The sequence below is a fragment of the Neophocaena asiaeorientalis genome, unplaced genomic scaffold (genome assembly GCF_003031525.2).
Source record: "Neophocaena asiaeorientalis asiaeorientalis breed wild unplaced genomic scaffold, Neophocaena_asiaeorientalis_V1.1 scaffold43, whole genome shotgun sequence".
Classification (NCBI taxonomy): Eukaryota; Metazoa; Chordata; class Mammalia; order Artiodactyla; family Phocoenidae; genus Neophocaena; species Neophocaena asiaeorientalis.
This window is the reverse complement of record NW_020173674.1, coordinates 2,364,697-2,385,377: the sequence shown is the minus strand read 5'-3', so window position 1 is coordinate 2,385,377 and position 20,681 is coordinate 2,364,697. Positions and strand designations below refer to the sequence as shown.

General features: G+C 61.4%; 1 protein-coding gene across 3 annotated transcripts in view; it reads left to right on the top strand.

Annotated features, from left to right (window-relative positions):
* Positions 1–13,940: 13,940 nt before the first annotated feature.
* Positions 13,941–20,681, top strand: part of OSBPL5 (oxysterol binding protein like 5) — a 39,983-nt gene continuing 33,242 nt past the window's right edge. For 2 of the 3 annotated variants that reach the window (XM_024748979.1, XM_024748977.1), the window contains exon 1: positions 18,031–18,122. The gene's annotated coding sequence lies outside the window, so the exon portion shown is untranslated. Of the gene's footprint in view, positions 14,639–18,030; positions 18,123–20,681 lie in introns of those variants that run through there. The other variant, XM_024748978.1, reaches the window with a different exon arrangement.

Sequence of the window (20,681 nt, the reverse complement as noted above, 5' to 3'; positions counted from 1 at the left end):
GGTCAGTTTTTAAACTGCGGTTTAACAAATAATGGGAGGAAGACACACAGGCAAATGACTCCCCTCCTGACTGTTCATTATTTTTAAACTGTGTCTGCTTTTCAGTTTATTTTTAAATCTCAAAAGCACAAGGAACATGCTGTTTATCTCCGGCAAGCCTGTTCTCTCCGACGTGACCATTCGCCACTTCCCGGCCAAGTCTGGAGCATCCCGCCTCTGGCCGGGCCCCAGTTGGCCTGATGGGCAGGAATAACCCCGTAGAACCCATGGACCCCGGACACCCGCTCCTTCAGGCCATGGGGGCCTCTCCCTGACCAGGGCAGCTTACCCGGCTCAGCCCCTGACCTTTAAAAACCTTATCGCGGGCTTCCCTGGTGGCGTAGTGGTTGAGAGTCCGCCTGCCGATGCAGGGGACACGGGTTCGTGCCCCGGTCCGGGAAGATCCCACATGCCGCGGAGCGGCTGGGCCAGTGAGCCACGGCTGCTGAGCCTGCGCGTCCGGAGCCTGTGCTCCGCAACGGGAGAGGCCATAACAGTGAGAGGCCCGCGTACCGCAAAAAAAAAAAAAAAACCTTATCGTGTTCAGGGGAAATCTTTCTACACTGCTTTACCCACGTGATGCCTTGCAGGCTTAAGGTATAAAGGAGAAATAATTTAACCCTTTTCCTGGTGACTTGGGTCATTACAACGATTAATTGTTTCTAATGCTTAACATTTTGTTGAGGGCTCTTGACATGGTCCAGCTCCTTTAATCTTTAAAACCACCGTACGTGGTGAGTTCTGTTACCACCCCCAGTTCACAGGTGGGAACGCTGAGGCTCAGAGAGGTGAGGAAGCCTGCCAAAGTCACCCCCCGCCCGCACCGTGGTGCATGACAGGCCGGGATTGGAGCCAGCTCACCTGATGACGCTGCCGTGACACCGAAGCCCTGGAGGGATGCTGCCTCGTGCGGGGCTGTTTGTCCCTGTGCTAAAAGGCCCCAGACACCTTTTCTTAAACTTCTTGTCAGAGGGGGTGTCAGTTATTTCTTTCCTTAAAAAACAACTTGTTTCGGCTTCTGGTCCACCCGTATCTGGGATGGACTTGATGAAGAAGACTGTTAGAAATGTGTGCAAACCAAGAGTGAGTAGGAGCTGAAGGAGGGCCGAGATGTGTCAGGGAGTCGTGAGCAAAACCGCAGCCGAGATGTTCTGTGATGCTTCCCTTCGCGGCTGCTGAGAGGCTTGCTTTTGTCCGTGTTCTGCATCTCGTTCAAAACCCAGTAGGGCTCTTCCGGGTTGTTCGCAATAACCGATGGGTATCGAGTGCCCACTGGAACCCAGAATTTCGGGGTATAGTACAGGCACCCCCTCTGTTCAAACTCAGGACCAGCTGTGAGGTGCCTGGCAGTGCCAGCTTCGGGTGTGAAACCAGGGCTCAGAGACGGTCCATGCCTTGCCTGCTACGCCAGCTGGTGAGTCCAGAAGCCCCTCGCAGATCGGACACCGGGAGCCCCAGATCAACTGAAAGGCAAAGGAAGGGAATGAGGGGGACCGCAGATTAAGAGACTTAGAAGGGGGCCTCACAGTCGGACCCTCGGGATGCACCCTGGATGATGAAATCGTAAAGGTGAAGGTGAGGGTCTGGGAGGACCGGCGGCGGGGCCGTGGCCGGGACTCGTGCCGGATGGGCTCCTGGGGTGACTGGGCAGCGCTGACTTCTGACCTGGGTGGTGGTTGCAGAGTGTTTGTCTAGAGGAGCTCATGAAGCCGAACGTCTGTGTGGTTTTCTGTATTTACATTTTATTTTATAATAAATGAAGCTTAGAAAAGAAGCTGCTCTGGGTGGAGCCCTGGGAACGGGCCCCGTGACAACCCGGGCCGGGTCCCTGCTCTGGGTGAAGGGACCACAGGGGCCTCCTGACCAGGAGGGGCCCACTCGGAGCAGCTTCCAGCATTTTTGGAACAGCTTCCCGAGTTCCACCTCTGTGGTTCAAAACCACCTATACTGGTATTTTAGAACATGGTTAAGTCCACCCACTTATTTTTACTTAAATAAATGTGTATCTAAGAGAAACTTTAAACCGTTGCTGCAGTTAGAAAGTCTTCCTCACATGTAATAAATAGCAGGTAATATAAAAATGCACAAGCGAGCGTGAAACACCAAACTGTACCATCGGTCGCTCTCCTCGTTTTGTCTGCAGTAGCTTTGTACCCGAGGCTGCCCTGTCTGTTAAGTAGAGAGATTCACGATGATGGAGCTGCAATACAGTCCCAGACTCCTCTCCCTTGACACCCTCAGGAGGCTGGAAAAAAGAGACGCTTTCCCACTGAGACCAGTGATGACTAATGCACCCCTGCATCACCTGGCTGCATCCAGCGTCTGCCCACGTTTTAGAAATGTGTGACGTGCTTATTTCGGGTCTGGCTCAGGACGCAGAGGGGGCTTCAGTGGCCGATTCGAGGGGCTTTGAGAGCTGGCTTTTTCCTAGGAGTGGACAGGGTGGGACGGAGACCCTGCTGCTCGGAGACTGGGAGGTGACCTCAGCGACGGGGCCACCAGGGTGCCCGGCGCAGTGTCGCCGCATTGCCTGGAGACCCCTCCCCAGGGATGGGCTGGCATCTGCTGAGTCGTGGGCCCTTCTCCAGGGAACACCGGCTTCCTCTGTTGGGTTCGTGCCGGGATGGTGCGCTCCCCCTCAGCCTCTCTTCTCGTGGGGGACAGACAAGCCAGGGGCTGGCGTGGACGTGCCCCAGATGGGGAACAGGGAAGAGGCGCCCAGGTCAGCTTCACTCAAGGTCTGCACATCTGCTGCATGGAGCAGTGACTCTCCTGCAGTGTCAACAGCGCCCAGGGGCACAGGGTCCCTCAGCGGCATCCTTTCAGTGTCCACACACTCACCTTTGGTTCAGGCCAGTTTTGAACCCCTAGTGTGAGTGTCCAGGGAGGCTGTAACAAAGGACCACTCGTGGGGCAGCTTTTTTAAAAAATAGATTTATTTATTTATTTGGCTGCGTCGGGTCTCTAGTTGCGGCACGCAGGATCTTCGTTGCCGCGTGAAGGTCGCGCACGCGGGGCGGCTTTAGAACCACAGAAACTTGTTCTCTCCCGGTTCTGGAAGCCAGATTCTGAAATCAAGGTGTGGGCAGGTGAGCCGCTCCTTCTGAAGACTCTGGGGGAGGAAGCTTCCTGCCTCTCCCAGCTTCTGGGGAACCCGGGCATCCCTGGACTTGTGGCCGCGTCCCTCCAGCCTCTGCCTCTGTGGTCACCTGGCCTCCTCCTGTGTCTCTGTGTCCTGTTCTCCTCTTATAAGGACACGGTCATTGGACCAGGACCCACCCTGCTCCAATGCAGCCTCATCTTCACTCGGTCGCATCTGCAGAAACCCTATTTCCAAAGAAGGTCACCTTCACAGGTCCCAGGGGTTGGGATGTCGACGTACCTTTTGGGGGGGCCTCATCCCACCCGCCGCACCCAGGAGTGGGTGGCCACAGTGGGCGGTGGCCAGGAGCTTGCTGGGACTCCTGGAGACGTGGTGGTTAAGAGCTGGGCTCTGACTGACCGAACGGTGGGAAGGAGAGGGGATGGCACTCTGGAGACAGGGGTGACATCACGGATGTGGCCCCATTGTCCTCCCAGCGATCCCGGATGCGGGGTCAGGGGGCTGCCTTATTATACAGATGAGATCGTTTGGGCCTCCGGAGAGGCAAGGACCGCTCGGGCGCCTGGCTGAGCTGGGTGTGACTGCTGGGGAGACCTCCCCACCAAGGGATGGGATGTGTCCTGTTCCCCCTGGACCAGCGTTTGTCCAGTGAGCTCTCACAGCACCCACACCCGCGGGGCACAGGTCGCTGGCCCCGGCATCTGGAGGTGCGACATCGTGGTCCTTGGCCTCCTGGCCGCTGATCTGCGCCTGAGACATGAACCCCTCCAGGTCCACAATTCCCTGTGTCCTGCTAAAGCGATCGGCCAGGCCTGGGTGCATCAGGCACGCCCACCCCCCGGGCCAGGTCCTCGCTTCGCGCTCAAGGGCCCCTGGTTCCTCCCCTCCTGCGAGACTCTCAGCGGGTCCCAGGCCCTGGGGAGTGAACCGGGGGAGAGTAGCTGTGCTTGTCTCACCTGTGTTTACCTGGGAACCGAAAAACACTCTTTCAAGAGAGCCTCTTAGAAGGCAAGAAACGTGCCAGCTCCTTCCCTGGGGCCCTGGGACTCTGGCTCCTGAGGGCAACTCCTGGCTGCCTGGTTGCGGTAGGAGCTGCCCTGGGCACGCCTCTCCCTGGTCCTGCAGCCCTTTCTGCCCAGACCTGGGGCGCTGGCTCCCCGGGCCGCAGGGACCACTCAGGAGGCTGCGGTGACACAAGCGGGGGAAACGGCAGCTGATCGGGTTCAGAGGCCTGCGTCATCGTGTAGGGGCGCGGGGGTGAGCACTCAGGGTGGAAAAGGGAGACAAGGGCCTCGCACAGCTGTGTACCAGCATCCGGCACTTAGGACACCCTCGGCAGGGCCCAGTAACCAGGCTGGCCGTACCCCAAGCTGCCGGGCGCCCGGCCAGGGCAGTGACTGCCCGTAGACACGTCGGCGAGAGCCGGGTCGTTTTGATGATCAAAGAGGAAGAAAGGGAGCAGGGTTGGGGGCTGCCCTCACCTTGGGGGCACACGGGCGTGTGCCGGCGCGGGGGCCGAGGGCTCGAGCCACCCGACCCGCTGGCCGTCGGCTCTGGTCAGCGCCTGGCCTCACCTCTTGGTGGTGGGGTTGCCTCCTAGGAGGTCCCAGAGGACGTAAACCCAGGAGCCTGGGAGAGGCCGCGGTGTGCACCCGACCAGAGTGGGCACAAGCGTGCTGTTTGGCCGTGAACCGTCCGTACGGGCTGCGCGGGCTCCGAGCCTGCTGACCGGCCACACGGCAGCCCCGCGGGCAGGGCCGAGGAGCGGGGTCCCGGCGGCGGTGGTAGTGGGGAGGGAAGTGACGAGGGGCTTGCTGCCAGAGTCCCCTGCCCCAGCACGTGTCGCAGCGCTGTCTAGGCCGCCCAGCAGGGCAGCCTGCTGGAGAGGTGGCCTCCGAGGGGTGACCGCCCCCAACCCAGGCCGGTGGGAGCTGAGGGCAGCACCCGGGCCCCGGCTCCCAGCCTCTGCCAGGTTTCCGGCTCGGGGCCTCTGGTGGGGTGTTGCTGATCTTGGGGGGCTGTTGTGAATCAGGAGATACGCCCCGGACAGCCGGGAGACCCACATAATCAGGCCGGAGTCTGTGAAAGGCCTAGGGCAGGGCCGGAGGGCCCCAGGCCGCTCTGCAGTGGGCGAGGCGGGGGCCCAGCCGCTGGGGGTCCACGCTCTTGGGACGCTGCAGCCCGCCGAGCGGCGGGCACCGGGGACCCCCAGCTGTTCTTCCCACTCATTACCTGGCTGACTCTGAATCTGGATCACCTTCCCCATTTCGGGGAGGGAGCACTGGCTTTTCCCCGGGGTGCAGCCTCTGATCGGCCGGCTGTCACCTTTTCAATGTCCTCAGAGGCACCTGGCTTGTTTTTAGTCTTTTAAACTCTGAGCCTTGTTTGGGGGGTGGGGTGAGGACAGGACTCTAATGTTATGTGAATTTCTTCTCTCGTTTCAAGGCTTTTATTAAATTCTCCCTTTAAGCTTTCAAGAGAGAGCTTTGAGCCTCTCCTTTTTGACTCTGTATCACAGAAAATGTGAAATACGAAGGCGGAGAGGACAGTGTAACAGAGGCTCCCTCGACGCCCTGCGGTCCCCAGAGCCGACCCCGGACGGACGCAGCTGCACCTCATCTCCCTGGACTCGGGTTTAAAATAGAGCTTCGTGCTCAGCTCCTGACCTTCACCCCCGCTTTCTCCTTCTTTTGTCGCCGGCCTTCATAACCGCCGTAGAGCACGTGTTCAGGGTGGAGGTGTCCCCAGGTTCCCCTCCAGGTCTGTCTGTGTGGGGTTTCCAGGGCAGGGCCCCGTGGCCATCCACACACAGTGCTGGGGAGCAGGAGGCAGTGGGGAAGGTTCTGGAAGGTCACACCCCGGACAGCCCACGTGACCTCGAGGAACTCCTGGAGGGGTCAAGCCCACCCTCCCCGAAGACCCTCAGGAGAGACTCCAGGCGCTGTTTCCTCCCTGCCTGGCGGAGTCCCGGGATGGGCCTCTGGGCCGTGCGTCCCCAGCCTCTGCCTCTGCTGTGCTCTCCCGCGTGCCCCCTGCCCCCCGTCTGTTCATGGCCCCTTGGAGCAGCTCTGCAGGTGGAGAGGTTACTTCCTCAGTCAGCCGAGTCTGGTTCCCGAGCGCCTCATGGATACACATCCCACTCGGTCAGATCACCCCCGCCTCCATCCCCCCCCAGGAGCATCACCGTTGGTACATGCTACTTGCTGAATGCTCCCCGGGCACTGGGGCTGCAGGGACAAGCCGGGTGCCCCACCTGGGGTACTGCTCCCAGGAATGGAGGAGATGCCACAGCAGAGGTTCTGAGACCTGGTGCGGGGTGGGGGTGGGGGGTCATGTGAAGAACAGGAGACGAAGAGCTAGGATTGGGGGAACAGCCCAGGGGAGTGGCCCTGGGCCAGACACCGGCCCTGCCAGGTGCTAGGAGCTGAGGGCCTCTCGGTGAGGCTGGGGCGGCCGTGGGCATCTGGAGAGCAGGCTCCGGTCCACTCCGGCCTGGAGGTGGAAGGGCCGTGCAAGTGGGGGGAGTATGGGGTTGTCGGCTCCCAGAGAGGGGGTCCAGCTGGGCGAGAGGGACCCCAGGCTTCCCCACGCTCCTCCAAGGCCCTCGGGCCACCTGCCCTTGCAAGACCACATTCCCCCGAGTTCCCCGAGTCCGGGGCAAGAGCTCCTCCCGCCCCCTGGAGGCCCAGCATCTCTTGCTGCTTCTTGTTTGCTTTCGGGCTGCTGACAGCTCTGCCGGGGGCGTGCTCCGCAGTAAGACGGGCGCGCGCTCTTCGTGGAGAGCAGATGAGACAGAGAAGGTCGTATGGACCGATTTACACACTCACGGGTTGATGGCTTCCGTCACCGCACCCTGGAGCCTCTGAGGCACAGCCCACTCCTTGGCATATCCCTTTCGAGTCCGCAGCGTGGTCTCCGTGGCCACGTTTAGCATCCGCTGCACCCACATCCCTTCGTTTACTCGCCACCTACCTGTCGGTGGGTATTTTCACTGCTGAAAATAGCCCTGCAGAGCAAATCTTCCCACATGTGTCTCTTGGCACAGATATTGATTATATGGATTTCACGCCCCATAGTAAATTTCTGGAAGTCGGATCATCGGCTCACGGGACGCTCGTGCTTGACACTTTGATTCACGCTCACAAACGACCCTCCAAAGAGGCAGTGCGCCTTCCCCTCCCTCCGTCCCTCCTCAGGGCCGTGTGCTCATGGGGTGTCCGCTGGGCTGACCCATAGGGCACAGAGGAGCAGCCTGAAAGCAGGGGGCTTCCCGCCGAGCAGCGGGCCATAGTCTGTTGCCCTGGGCCGGCCTCGGTCTGTGACTGGCCCTACCTGAGCGCTCAAGGTCAGTTTAGGCCGACCAGCAGAGGCAGGTCCTGCGCTCAGCCCCTGGGGACACGGAGTGTGAAACACACCCGACCCCGAGGGCTGCAGCCGAGCGCCCCCTCCTCCTGGGACCTCTGCCAGGATCACCTGGACCCCTCCAGACCGCTGTCCAGCCCGGCCCCTGGAGCGGGCCTGACCAGGCTGGCCAGACCTCTGCCACTGGAGAAGGAGGGGCTCGCTGAAGTTCCACCGAGGGCAGGCTGCCTGAGGCTCGGCTGCAGGGCGACACCCGCCCCCGTGCCCTGGGGACCCAGCGAGTCGTACACCTGGTCACGCACGCCCGGTCTGCGCAGAAGCCACCTTTCCTGTGACCGACTCATTATTCTCACTTTGGAGCTGGGGGGAGGGCTGAGTCCGTGGAGTCCTTCTCCCTGAAAACTGAAGCCTGGGCAGGATCCCCGGGGGCAGAGCTGGGGCCTGGACCCGCCCCACCACCTGGCCTCCCCCAGCCCCGGCCCGCCGTGCGTGCCCGTCCCCCCTCTGATGGAGCACGGTCCTTACTCATCACTGGGCTTTGGGGGGCACTGGGGCAACAAGACCCCTCTGTCCTCAGCCGAGCCACGTCTAAACTCTCAGCTCCCCCTGCAGACCAGGGGCGCGGGGGACACATGAGCAATAGAGGGGCCAGGCCCCCTCGGTTTATGGGCTCCACGCCCCGATACTCTCGCGGTCCGTGCTTCTCTGTGCCAGGCCCTGCAAAGGCCAGCGCCATCCTCTCCCGGGCCTTGGAGGGACCCCAAGATCAGCCCCCTTCCCGAGGAGAAACCTACCTGCTCCCCAGCACCACGTGCCGGCGGCTCAGCGGTTCTGCCGAAGACACGTAACCCAAAGTGCAGCGGAAACCCAGGGCCCAAGCCAGCCGGACGGCGGGAACCAGCCAGACGCCCTGTCCCCGGGTCCAGCAGCCATGCCCATCGGGGGCCCCGGCCACCATGTTGCTGCAGCCCAGCCCCCTCTCAGGCTGGGGTCTCCACTTATATCTTCTCTCCCCTTCCCTTGCAAGGGCCCTCAGATCTTTAGAGACCCCTTTCCACCCTCCCACAGAGCACACTGCTCACCTCCCGGGCCTCCACCAGCTCCAGATGTCCGTCCGGGTTTCCCCGAGGTAAGCGTCAGTTAGAAATGATCATCGGCTGCTCTGGGCTCTGGGGCCGACGCTGCTGGGGCTGGCGTGACCCAGGGGGGCAGCGGGCAGCCCCCTCCACTGTTCTCTAACGGGGGCTCCCCAGACAGCCCCCTCAGCCCACCCGAATCATCGGGGAGCACCGCTGGGCAGTGTGACTTTCCTCCGGTGATGACACAAAGAAAGCACGTGATGGACCACCGCTCGTCCCAGAAGGGCCACAGGCCTGGGTTCCATTCAGACCCCGCCAGCCTCGGGCCCCCTCCCTGCCCAGGCCTCACCTGTAAAATGATACTCGATTCTTGCTGGGTCGGAGTGGGGGGCTCGAGTCTGTGATAGCACCTTGAGAAGTCGGCCCCCGAGAACACACCCCTGGGATGCTCGGGGACACAGCCCTTCCCAGCCTCGGGGTCCCCAGCCGGTGCTGGGCCGGAGCCAGAACAGATCTTCGCAACCCTCGAGAACCCTGGTGGTCCAGTGGTTGGGATTCCGCGCTCCCAGCGCAGGGGGCCCGGGTTCGATCCCTGGTCAGGGAACTAGATCCCACATGCCGCAACTAAGACCCGGCGCAGCCAAATAAATAAATACTTAAAAAAAAAAAGGAAGCAGCAGCTGGGGGGCAGGAGCAGCTTGCTGGAAGCTTCAGGGTCGGGGGTGACACCAAGCTGAGTGCTGGGGCCGGTCCCAGCTCTGGAGCGGGGTGTCGGGCAGCGGGGAGGCACCGCTGGCCCAGGGACCCGGGAGACCAAAGGCAGGGATGCGTGAAGCTGCCTGGCATTTGAGACCTGGTACCGGGGCCGTCTGCATGGCAGGAGAGCTGCCACCTCCCAGGAGCTCCCTGGGGGCTCCATGGTGGAGGGGCAGGGGCGGGAGGGTCTGAGGCTTCATCCGGGGATGGAGCCCTAGGAGGTTAGTCAAGGGGGCGACAGGGTAAAAGGTGGCTCTGCTGAGGGTGATGGGACAGTGGGAGGAGCTGATGGGTGTCGGCCTGACCCAGGTGAGCGGGAGGGGCAGGTGCAAGCGGAGGGGACAAGGGAACGAGAGCCACTGGGACTCCTGCAGGCCAAGGGGGACAGTGCGTACCTTCCCGTGGGTGGCAAGGTGCTGTAACGCCTCATCCCCACCCCAGGTCTCTGCTGGTCTGGGTGCCCCTGAAACTCCCTGCAGTGAGTTGAATGGTGACCCCCAAAAGATATGTCCAAGTCCTAACCCCAAAAGCCGTGAATGCATCCTTACTTGGATTTAGGAATTTGCAGGGGTAGTTAAGGGAAAGGTCTTGACCGAGGTCATCCTGGATTATCTCGTGGACCTTAAATCCCGTGATTTAGGAGAAAGGGAAGGAGAGGGAGGTTTGAGACATGGACATGCAGGGGAGGCCACGGGAAGACAGAGGCAGAGACTGAGGGTTGTTTCTGTAAGTCACAGAGTTCTTGGGGCCCCCAGAAGCTGGAAGAGGCAGGAGGGAGCCTCTGAGGGTGTGGCCCTGCCGACACCTTGATTTCAGACTCTGACCTCCAGAACTGGGAGAGAATCCGTTTCTGTTGTTTATAAACTGCCCAGCACGTGGTCCTCTGTTCCGGCCACCCCAGGACACCAATACAGCCCCTCTCTGTGGAAACCTGTTAATTCTCTCCAAAAAGCCTCAGGACGCAGTGAAGCTGCCACTGTCACCGGCCACCTCTACAGTCAGCAGGTGACAGGGGACACTGGCTGCTGTCACCTCTAACCTCCAGAAGGAGAAGGCCCTTCTGGGTCAGGCCCTGATGGGTAAAGCCACCAGTCCCTCTGTCTCCTTGGACTGGCCTTCACTGGCTGGGGGGCAGAGGGGGGATGTCAAACCTCCTCCCCAGTCAGAAAGGACAGCCTGGAGGGGGTGGCCCTGTGGTCTCAGCATGTGGGCGCCTCCCACACATCAGGTCAGGAGCCTGACCTCTCATGGGGCCAGAGAGGGCGCCACCCCGGGGGCTGGGATGGGGCTGTCTCTCGAAACCAAGGGAAGGTGTTTCAGGGCGAATGATGGGGCCCGGAGGGAGCGCCGACGGGCAGGCTGGGTTCCCTGGGGCGTCCCCGAAGGCAGGCATAGACGAAGGGGCAGCAGGCTGTCTGGGCAGGTATCTGAAAAGCTCATCCTGACCCAGAGGGACACGGCTGACCCGAGCCAGCCTCTGAGCGGTCGCTGTGTCCCCGTCACTCTCGGTCTCATTTATAGCTGTCACCTTCTGCTCACGAGGCGCCCGATGCAGCGTCACGCTTTAGAACTTGTCATTTCATGGCGTGACCAACGTGTCAGGGGACAGACCCAGATTTAGGTCTCAGAGCTCGGAGGACAAGCCCTGCCTCCTCACCTCTCCCACAGGGCCATTTCTCAGCCCCAGTGGCCTCCGGGAGCCCTGACCTCGGGGGTCGTTGGGGGTCTCTGGACCCTTCTCCAAACCTCAGTATCTCCACCGGACAAGGCACGGTGGTGGGACTTGGGCTGGGCGGCCGCCGCTTCAGTGTCTGGAGAACGGGTCAGGCGTGCTGACTACACACCTGGTGAGAGGGCCATGGGTCCACTCCACAGAGCTCAGGATTGGCCAGAGGCTGGCAGGGCCACTGGCCACTGTGATTATGATCAATGGAAATGTGATAAGTCCTGCAATTTTGATTTTTTTTTAAAGAAACAGCGTCCATCATCACTTCTGCATAGTGCCTTCTAGACGGCTCCTCTTAGCGTGAATTCCTTTCCATGTTGAATAATATTCCGTGGTATGGATGGACCACAGTTTGGTTAGCCGTTGATCAGCTGATGGAAGTCTGGGCTGCTTCTGCTTTTTGGACACGTGTGTGCACGCTGCTTGTGGATAGAGGTTTTCATTTCTTCCTTGTTTCTCTTTTGGTCTCTTTGTGAGCCCTTGGCATGCCCCCCGCACCCCGCCAATGTCTCGTGGTTCAGGCCGATGTCACACTGACACTTTGGCACCAGGAAGCCGGACGCCCTCAAGTGGGGTTTGCTTGGGCCCTGACAGTGGGCTGAGGGTCCAGTGAGCAAAAGCGTCTGGAGGCAGGACCGGGGGTCCGCAAGCTTGGTGACCACATCCCTGAGATGTCAGGTCACCTTCCTGGACTGTCCCTACCGTGGCAGGACAAGGTGGGGCCCTCGGCCCTGTGCCAGTTTGGTCCTACCTGACTGGCAAGGCCACTTTCTCCGCCAGGCGCATGACAGGTGACAGAACGGGTTTCCCCAGAAACCACCAGGGAGTGGCAGGTGGAGGCTGTGACCGGGCGCCCACAGCCTGACTTGGGGGTCACTGGGTGGGGGGCTGCCTCTACTGGTTATCCCAGAAGGGCCTGGAAGGCAGGGCTTCTATTCCCGCCCCAGCAGCTGCCCGCCCAGCGGGTCAGTGCTGAACAAGGCCTTGAGCTGGACGCTGAAGGGGCGCCAGGAGCCATGCAGGAAGACCCCGTGAGCTCCAGCCGGAAGTGCAGACAGCCCCTCCCCGAGTTAAAACCTGCGGGCTGGGCTGCAGGAGGGCCAGGGCGGCGGAACAGCGCACAGTAGGTGCTCACGGATCGGGCTGCAGGGGAAGTGGCTGGAGGAGCACGGGACGTGGGGGAGAGAAGGGCAGCCCATCCACCCAGAGGGGTCCTGGGCTCTTGCAGGCGGCGGGGCCGGAAAAGCTGGGGACATGGCAAGGAGGCAGTGGGCTTCCCTGCTGTACGGACCTGCAGCCCATAAACGTTCTCTCTCTGGAGTTCCTGTTCTGGCTCTCAGGACAGTCCCGGCAGATGTGGGCAGCCCTTCCCCTGGGGTTGACGCCGAGCCGGGGGTCGGGGGGCAAGCACGCCTGCCCCGGGTGAGCTGGGAGTCGAGGGGGCGGTGCCACCCGGCCACATGTCCCGGGGTGAGTCAGCTCACCCTTGGGGCCTCAGTTACCGCATCTGTAAAATGCAGAAAAGGCGGGAAAACAGAGCATGGCAACGCTTGCGGTCATTTTTGCTTCCAAGACCTAGGATCCTCCCAGCCCCTGGACAGGGTGGGAGGCCGGCAGGAGGGGAGGAGGGGCATGGTGCCTGCCGCCCACCTGCTGACTCCTTCAGTGCCCTGCAGGATGCGATGCAGGGGGGCGTGCGCCCCTTGGGGAGCTGCCGCTGTGTGAGGATTGGGACCGTCCAGCAAGAGGGAGTTTTCGGTTTATGCAAGGATTCGCCCTGGACGTCAGAGAAGCTGGGCCCCCTCCTGCTCTCTCCACGCACTCAAGTTGTGACGAAACCCCCCAGAACCCAACTCCTGGAAACCTCGGTGAGCCCTGCACCCCAGGGCTATGTAAGAATGAGCTCCAGCCCTACTGGAAACCCCACTGGCCCAGTGCTGGGTGGGAGGGTGTCGGGGGTCCACGTCCTCCCCCACTGCAGATGCTCCTGGAGGAAGCCGGGTGCCGGCCATTCCCAGGTGAGCAGGGAGCCCGGGGTCTTCGCCTTCTGGTACTTGGGTCCTGAGAGCCACGTCCCATCCTCGCCAGGAGCAGTCATGACAGGGGCGGTGAGTCCCACTCAGTGAGTCCCCCGGGGCTCCCCGTGAGTGGGGACCCCGCTCGTCTGAAGGCTCAAGGGGAAGCAGTTTCCCCTAAGCGAGCGGGCTGGGCGCACAGGAATGGGACCAAGGCTCTTAAGGGTCCCGAGAGACAGGTCATTCCCAGTGAGGCTCTGTTTCCCCCTCCAGCCTCGAGGAGCAAAGGGGGCGGCCCAAGGATGCTTGGCTGCATCTGGGGCAGAGAGGGTGCCCCGGCCCTGGATCTGGAGCTCGTTTCCTTCAGAAGAGAGATTCGGGGGGAACAGTCAGGAAAGGAGGTTTCACCCTCCACCGAGACGAGGCCAGGGAGGGGTTTTGTGGAGTCCGAAGCCAGTTGGGCATTAAAGAGGAAGCAATAGAATTGTATGTTAAGCCAGGTGGCGTGGCTTCTATGGTCATTGTTGTTTGTTTTCTTTTAAATTTCAGACTTTTTTTTTAAATTGAAGTATAGTTGATTTGCAGTGTTGTGTTAGTTTCAGGTGTACAGCAAAGTGATTCAGCTCTACACATATATATTCTTTTTAAGACTCTTTTGTGCTATAGGTTATTGCAAGATATTGAGTGGAGTTCCCTGTGCTGTGCAACAGGACCTTGTTGGTTATCTGTTTTATACAGAGTGGTGTGTATCTGTCAATCCCAAATTCCTAATTTATCCCTCCCCCCCTTTCCCCTTTGGTGACCATAAGTTTGTCTTCTCTCTGTGAGTTATAGTGTGTGTTGTAAATAGTTGGTTCTTGGCATAAGTTCAGTTATTTTAACCCAGACCGTGATCATGCTTCTCTGTCTCAGCCCTCCGGGGGCTACAACGTCGACACCAAATAAAGGGCTGGCAGCCGCGTGCCGGGCTGCACGTCCTATGGAGTGTGGGGAGCAGGGAGGCGGGTCCGCTTCCCTGAGATCACGTGCTCGGTTTTCCCACACGTTGTTCAAAGTCTTTTCCACCTGCAGTGTGGCCGAGGCTGGTTTGGGACAAGACTGGAGTGTAATTACTGCACGGCGTCTGCCCGCTCGGATCCCCGGGGCCATCAAGCAAACCAGCTGAGGAGCCGGCCACGGGCCCACGCGTGCACGCCTGACCCTCACATTTGTGTTCCGTGGCCCCGTGGCGGTGTTCGCAGTCACGCTGGTCTTCCCAGCTCTGTCGGGAGCCCACCTCTCAGCCTCAGTCCCCCAGAGGGCTTTGGTTTCCCCATGGACGGCTCCCCGGAAAGGGGCTTGCGCTGTCTCTGTCCGGCCGCACGCCAAGCCTTCCCCGGCCCCGGCCATCGCTGCACTCCTGACGCCAGGCTTGTCTCTTCAGGGCTCGGTGCTGCAAACCGTTTCACGTTTGTTGGTGCTGCTGTTCTAAACCCTCTGCGAGCCTCGACTCCACAATAACCGTACGACGGGTGCTGCGTGAGCCTGTTACAGACGAGGAAACCGAGGCACTGAGTAGGTGCGTGGCCGGTCTCCCCACCCCATGGTGCTGCCTCCCCGCCGGCTACACCTGTGCTCTTATCACGGGCCCCCGTGCCGTGTTGTCAGTGATCATAGCAGGAGGAGAGGGCAGCCTGACGTCCAGGTGTGTCGGTCAGGGTTCTCTGGTGTGTGTATCTGTAGATGTATAATCTATACATAATAAACACGTATATATATATATATGTAGAGAGAGAGGGAGAGACTTATGATAATCGGTTCGTACCGTCACGCAGGCTGAGCAGTCTGAAAATTTGCAGTGATCGCAAGCTGGAGACCCGGGGCACTGGTGGTTTAGTTCCGCTCCAAACACCAGTGGGCTCGAGACCGAGGAAACGAGCGGATGCTTCGGTTCAGGTCTGAAGGCAGAAAAAATCCAACACCCGAGTTCGAAGGCATCAGGCAGGAGAAATGCCCTTAGTCGGGAGGCTCAGCCTTCGGTGCTATTTAAGCCTTCAAGTGACTGGACAAGGCCCGCCCACACTGCGGAGAACCACGTGCTTTACCGAATCCGCCGATTCGGATGTTCAGCCTCATCCAGAAACACCTTCCCAGACACACCCAGTATCGTGTTTGACCAAATGTCTGAGCCCCCATGTGGCCCAGTCAAGTGGATGCATAAAATTAACCAGGTGCCCTTCTTGTGACCTCCTTGGTCTCAGAAACGAGGTGCCCACAGCCAACCCTGGGCTGCCGCAAGCCTGGGGGATCAGGGAGCCTGGACGCCCCAGCCAGGCCCCCAGTCTCCGGCTCGATGCTGTACAGCATGGTGGGTGGGGAGACGTTGCCCGTCCCCGGGGGTCCAGGCTTACTGGGTCCTCGGTGCCCCTCTCTCTGGTTGGGGAGGGCCCCGAGGCCTGACCGAGCTGGTGGACACCGTGCGGGGATTACGCTCTGTTGATGTCCCAGAACCAGCCTTGGGCACAGTCCAGCTGGGGTATGCTTTGCACGACTTGTGGGAAAACCGGGCATTGGATCTCCGTGGACCTCACGCACCCATGAGCACAGGGGTCCTGCGAGATCAGGCCCTCATCTCCCCCGAGCGAGCCAGCGTGCGCCCCCGACCCAGCACCGAGCAGCCGGGGGCCAGGCTGGCTGGCATTGAAGATGACCCACCAGCGAGCCTGTGAAGGTGGCACGTGAATGAGGGCGCCTCTTCTTGGCAAGAGGCAGGGTTTCTCCACACTCAGAACTGGCCCGGGTCAGCCGGGCTGGGGTAGGAAGGAGGAGACGGAGGCTGCATCCCCCCCGCCCCGATGAGGCTGAGTTCCTGGTGTTCGTGTGGGGTCCTGAGCAGGTTTGGGGGCACCCTGCCGCACCGTGCTTTAGCGCTCTCAGCCAGCAGACGGGGCAGCCACCTCCCTGCAGGAGCTACAGTGATGCCTGCTCAGGTGTGGCCAAGGTGCTGGATGAGGGGCGCCCGACCCGATTCCAGGGACGCTGCAGGGCTGGGGCACGGGCAGGGGCTGGGGGAGAGGAAGACTTTGCTGCACCCACACCTCTGGATCCCACCACCATGACCTCTGTGGGAGACCTGAGCCTTTTCGGGGGCGGGGGCCCCCCGCCCAAGTTGGGGGGCCACATTGCTGAGTCTCTTAGGGAGCTTCTAGGTGCTTTCAGGAGCCCACCCGCCTCTGCACACGCTCTGCCTTTTCCTGGGCTGTGGGCGCCGCACCTCCCCTTCCCCAGATGGTGGTTGTCTGAGCCCCGCATGAGCCCGGCCCTGCCTGGAGCTCACACCATCAATCACCCGAGGGACACAGAGGAGAGCTGGGCTGTGTGTGCCCTTCCCAGGTGGCACCACTCCCCGGCGGCACCGCCCTGGCCCTTCACAGAGCATTCCTTTGGGCCACCCCTTGCTGAGACGCGCAGGGCAGAACCCAGCAGTCTGACCAAGGAGGGCCCGCTGGAATCATCCCCTCCCTTTTTCTGGGGGCCTCACTCTCGGTTAACACAGTCCAAGATGGTGGGTGTTGCTTAGGGAACCTGGGCCAGATTCTCCCCTGCGGAGGGAGATCCTTGACAGAGATGCCCTGAGGTAGAGCCCTGGCTGTGCCCATTCCCGCCCTGCACCGCCGAGGGCCAGTGCCCCCCTCTGGGGACCCCCAGCAGGCTTCGGCCCGACCCATCCGCTGGCAGCCCTCCTGGCCTCGTCTCCTTCTGTTTACTGGACGACTGCGCCTCCAGGGGCCGCCAGTCTTACCTACCTAGTTTTCAGGCCCGCTCAGCGCCCGCCCCAGGGCCACCAGGACAGGAGCAGCTGCGGAAGGTCCCGTGGGGGGAGCAGGGGGTGGGCAGGGGGAGAGGCTGAGGCTGGAGGGGTCTGGAGGAGAGTGCAGACTCACCTGAGCCCCCAGAATCCCCTCAGGGTCGGCGATGACCCACCACTTCCCCTCTTCTCCCGACCCCCTCCATGCCCCTCCCTGCCTGCTGGGAGGGAGTCTGGGCCACAGCAGCCCCTGGCCCACTTTGTTCTCCTTTTCTTATTGGAATTTCCCTCCCAGGCTTGGCCCTGCAATGAGGGAAGATGGGCGGGTGCCGGGTGCCCCCCAGGGCAGCCACCCAACTGCTGTCCGTCAGCGCCACCACCCAGGCGGGCAGCGGCCTGTGGGGTGTCTCCCAGGGGAGGGAGCACGCAGAGCAGAAGCCCCGCTGGGAGAGCCAGGTCACAGGGGATGTCCGGGAGACATCAGCACCCCTGGGAGAGCCCTCCAGTGTGCGGAGGACTTCATGTCAGCAGCCAGCCCCACAGCACGGGCAGTGCCTCGGGCGTGAGGTCACTCCGGGGCCCAGATCCAGCTGCCTGGTTCAGATGCTGGACCTGAGGGTGGGAAGCCCTGACCCTTGACCCTCGGCAAGCCCATCTCCTGGGGGGCTCCTGCCTCCCCTCCCCGTCGTCCTCCCCACTGCCCCGAACCCCGCCTGGTTGCACAGCACCCGTCCTCTCACCGCCCCCTCCCCGTCCCAGAGCACTGCGACCAGGATGCAGTTTGCAGCAGAAACTCAAACTCTCATTTGGGACAGGTGGGCGGGCAGGGTCTGGGTAGGACAGGGTGGGGTCAGGCCTGCAGCGGGGACCACATCCGATCAGGCCACAGTGGCCCGGGCTTCCCAGAACTGGGCGGGAGTGGCCTGATGCAGAGGAAGTGGCAAGTGGGCGGTGCCCAGGCCAGCCGATGGTGGTACTGAGTGTGCCAGTTGGCCCCGTGTCGGTCAGGAAGCCAGGTGGGCGGGCGCCAGGGCCCGGCCCTACCCACGGGCATGTGATCTGGCTGAGTCAGCCGAGAACACCCAGGCAAGGCCTCGAGCAGGGCAGGCCACTTCCTGCCCCTCTCCGCAGGGCTCAGGCACTCCGAGGTGGCCTGACTGGGAACTGTCTCTCTGGGGGAGACCCGGCTCCCACCACCTCCCCCAGGATCCTGTACCCCACTTCCTTTCTGCTCCTGCCCTCAGCCGTCTTCAAGGTGCATGGGGACTGGGGGCTTAAAACTATGCCACCTCGCGGGGACCCGGGCACTGTTCAAGCCACTGGACCTCAGGCTGGTCTTTCCTGCTCTCTGGGCCTCTTTAAAATGAGATCTGCATCTTTAAAATGGGATCATGAGATCTGCTACCCTCACCTCTCCGATATCGTAAGAATCACATCAGGTGGAATAATGCATATGAAAGGGCCTGGGACGCGTCAGGGGTCCATCAGCACAGGTCCAAAGTTCTGAACACTGGTCTGGACCCGTCAGGGATGCGCCCCCATGCCACGGTGCGCTGAAGGGGCTGCTGCTCCCATGGGGGCTGCTCAGGCTGCCCAGTTTGAGCCCCAGATGCTAGGTCCAGCGGGGGGACAGTAGCCAGGACATGTTTCTGGACCCTCATGAGGGTCCTCTTGGCAGGGACTTCATGGTCACTAGCCTTGGGACCTTAGCACGTTTCTGGAATGCAAATGTGTGGTGTTGACATCATGGTTGCTGTCCTTTAACCGATGGCTACTGTACTTTAACTGATGGCTGCTGTCCTTCCCTGGGATCTGCTGACCTGTCCATTGGGTGTGCAGACAGAGAGCCAAGCAGGTGGGTTCACGTGGCTTCATCCCTGAGCTTATCTGTGATTTCAGAGCATTTTTCCCCTCGCCTTTTACAATCCGTTTTGTTCAAGCAGAATTAAGGGCACTCTGAGTGCGGGCACACTGGTGGTGGCCGGGCTGCAAGTGCGCGCTTCTCCTGCACCCGCCAATTAACAGAGAGCCCCCCGTGGCCCGAGCCGCGTCTCCCCTGCCCGGGAACCCTTGCCCTCCTGCCCTCTAGCACAGTTAGGCCAGTTGTGACACTCAGCCACTGGTGAGAAAGCTAACCAGGCAGCCAGGAACTCACACTGGGTTCACCGTCTCGGCCTCTGCAGGGGACTTTGCCACCCCCACTCAGAGGAACCCCCCCCTTTACAATTAGGGGCTCAGAGATGAGCATGGCCAGCTGAGGCCACACAGCCATTACAGGCAGGACTGGACCTTTTCCCAGGCTCAGAATTGTCCCCCCCCACCTCCGCGCCTGCAGGTGGGATGCGAAGTGAGACCAGTATTCTGTTGGATTCCTTCTCAGAGCCTCAGCCCTTCCCACCGAGAGCTGCAAGCAGCTCAGCGGATTCTGGCCCCAGATAAGCGGGCTGGGCATCCTGTCTGTGCTGGCCGATAAGGCACCAAAGACCTTTCTTTACAAAGATCACATTGTTCTGGCCCAAAGGTGGGCCTCTGGTGGTGGAGGGAGGGGACAGTGTTTAGAGGCAAATAACTGCTCGGAAGGCGGCTTCCAGTGGGGGAGGGGAGGGACAGGGTGCAGGCACCCAGGTGGGGCAGGGTGGGCTCTGTGCAGCTCTCCAGGCCTTGATGTTGGCCAGGCGGCCTTGTTTAGGGACAGAGAGCTTGTCACCTACTAGGTGCCCGAGCTAGTGCTGGAGCTCAGGGACATGGGGCTGGCCCAGGCAGGGCCGAGCCTGACCTATACCCCGTCTACTCTGGGCCAGCACCACGTGGGACCCGTCTGCCCCCGACGCTGGGGGGCCTTCAGGCCCCAGAGGGGAAACAGAAGCCGAGGAGCCAGCTCAGGCCGTGCAGGGTGAGGGCGGCCAAGCCGGAAGTCGGAGCTGCCTCCCGTCCTGTGCTCCCCTATCTGTGCCCCTCATCTCCCAGGTGGCCTGGGAGTGGCAATGGGGCAGGAGGAAGTGGGGAGCCCTAAGGAAGCAGACCAGGAGGCTCCTGCAGTTGATAGGAAGGCTCCTGAGCCGGGGTAGAACTTGAAGGTCAGCTTGTCCAGCCCCCTGATGCCGGGCAGGGATGCACCGAGACACCACCCGTGGATACGTCCCGGCTGTGGCTGCAGGACCCTGACGGCTCCTGGCAGTGATGTTTCACTTGAGGCCCCCGTGGTGCCCATCAGCCCGGGCCTTCTGCATCCTCGGGGTGCAGGCGGGGTACAGGAGTCTGGAGCAGGCTGCAAGGAGGCTGCTGGGACTCAGAGGACGCCGGGGAGGCGGGTCCATCCCTGGATGCCTGGACAGCCACCACCTTGCCCAGAGCAGGGCTGCAGGAGGGGCCCCTGCCCTACTTGCTCTGGGCCCCCAGGGCTACTCCCTGACCCGCGACAGCCCTGACCCCTCTCAAGCCCCCTTGCCAACGTGAGCTGATTCATTCTGGAAATGCTGCATTGGCCCTACGGGTGCCCGGCCTGAGTGGGTACCCAGGGGTTCAGGCAGTCGAGGAATCAGCTGGGATGTGCCCCACAGCGGAAGCCCAGCCCGGCAGGGAGTTAGCGCGTGGACCGAACTAAGACACGAGGGGTGTGTGCCTCGGGCCCCGAGACGGGCAGACGTGCTGCCCCCGAGAGGGCTGGGTCAGGGTTCCTTCCCTCTGCGAGGACCAGCTGAGAGGAGGAGTGGTGGGAGGCCAGCCCTGCCTGTCCTGGAGCTTCGCGGGCCAAGGGGTGGGCCCGCCTAGACGCCTGCCTCCATACGAAGGAGCTTGCTCAGACGGACAAACC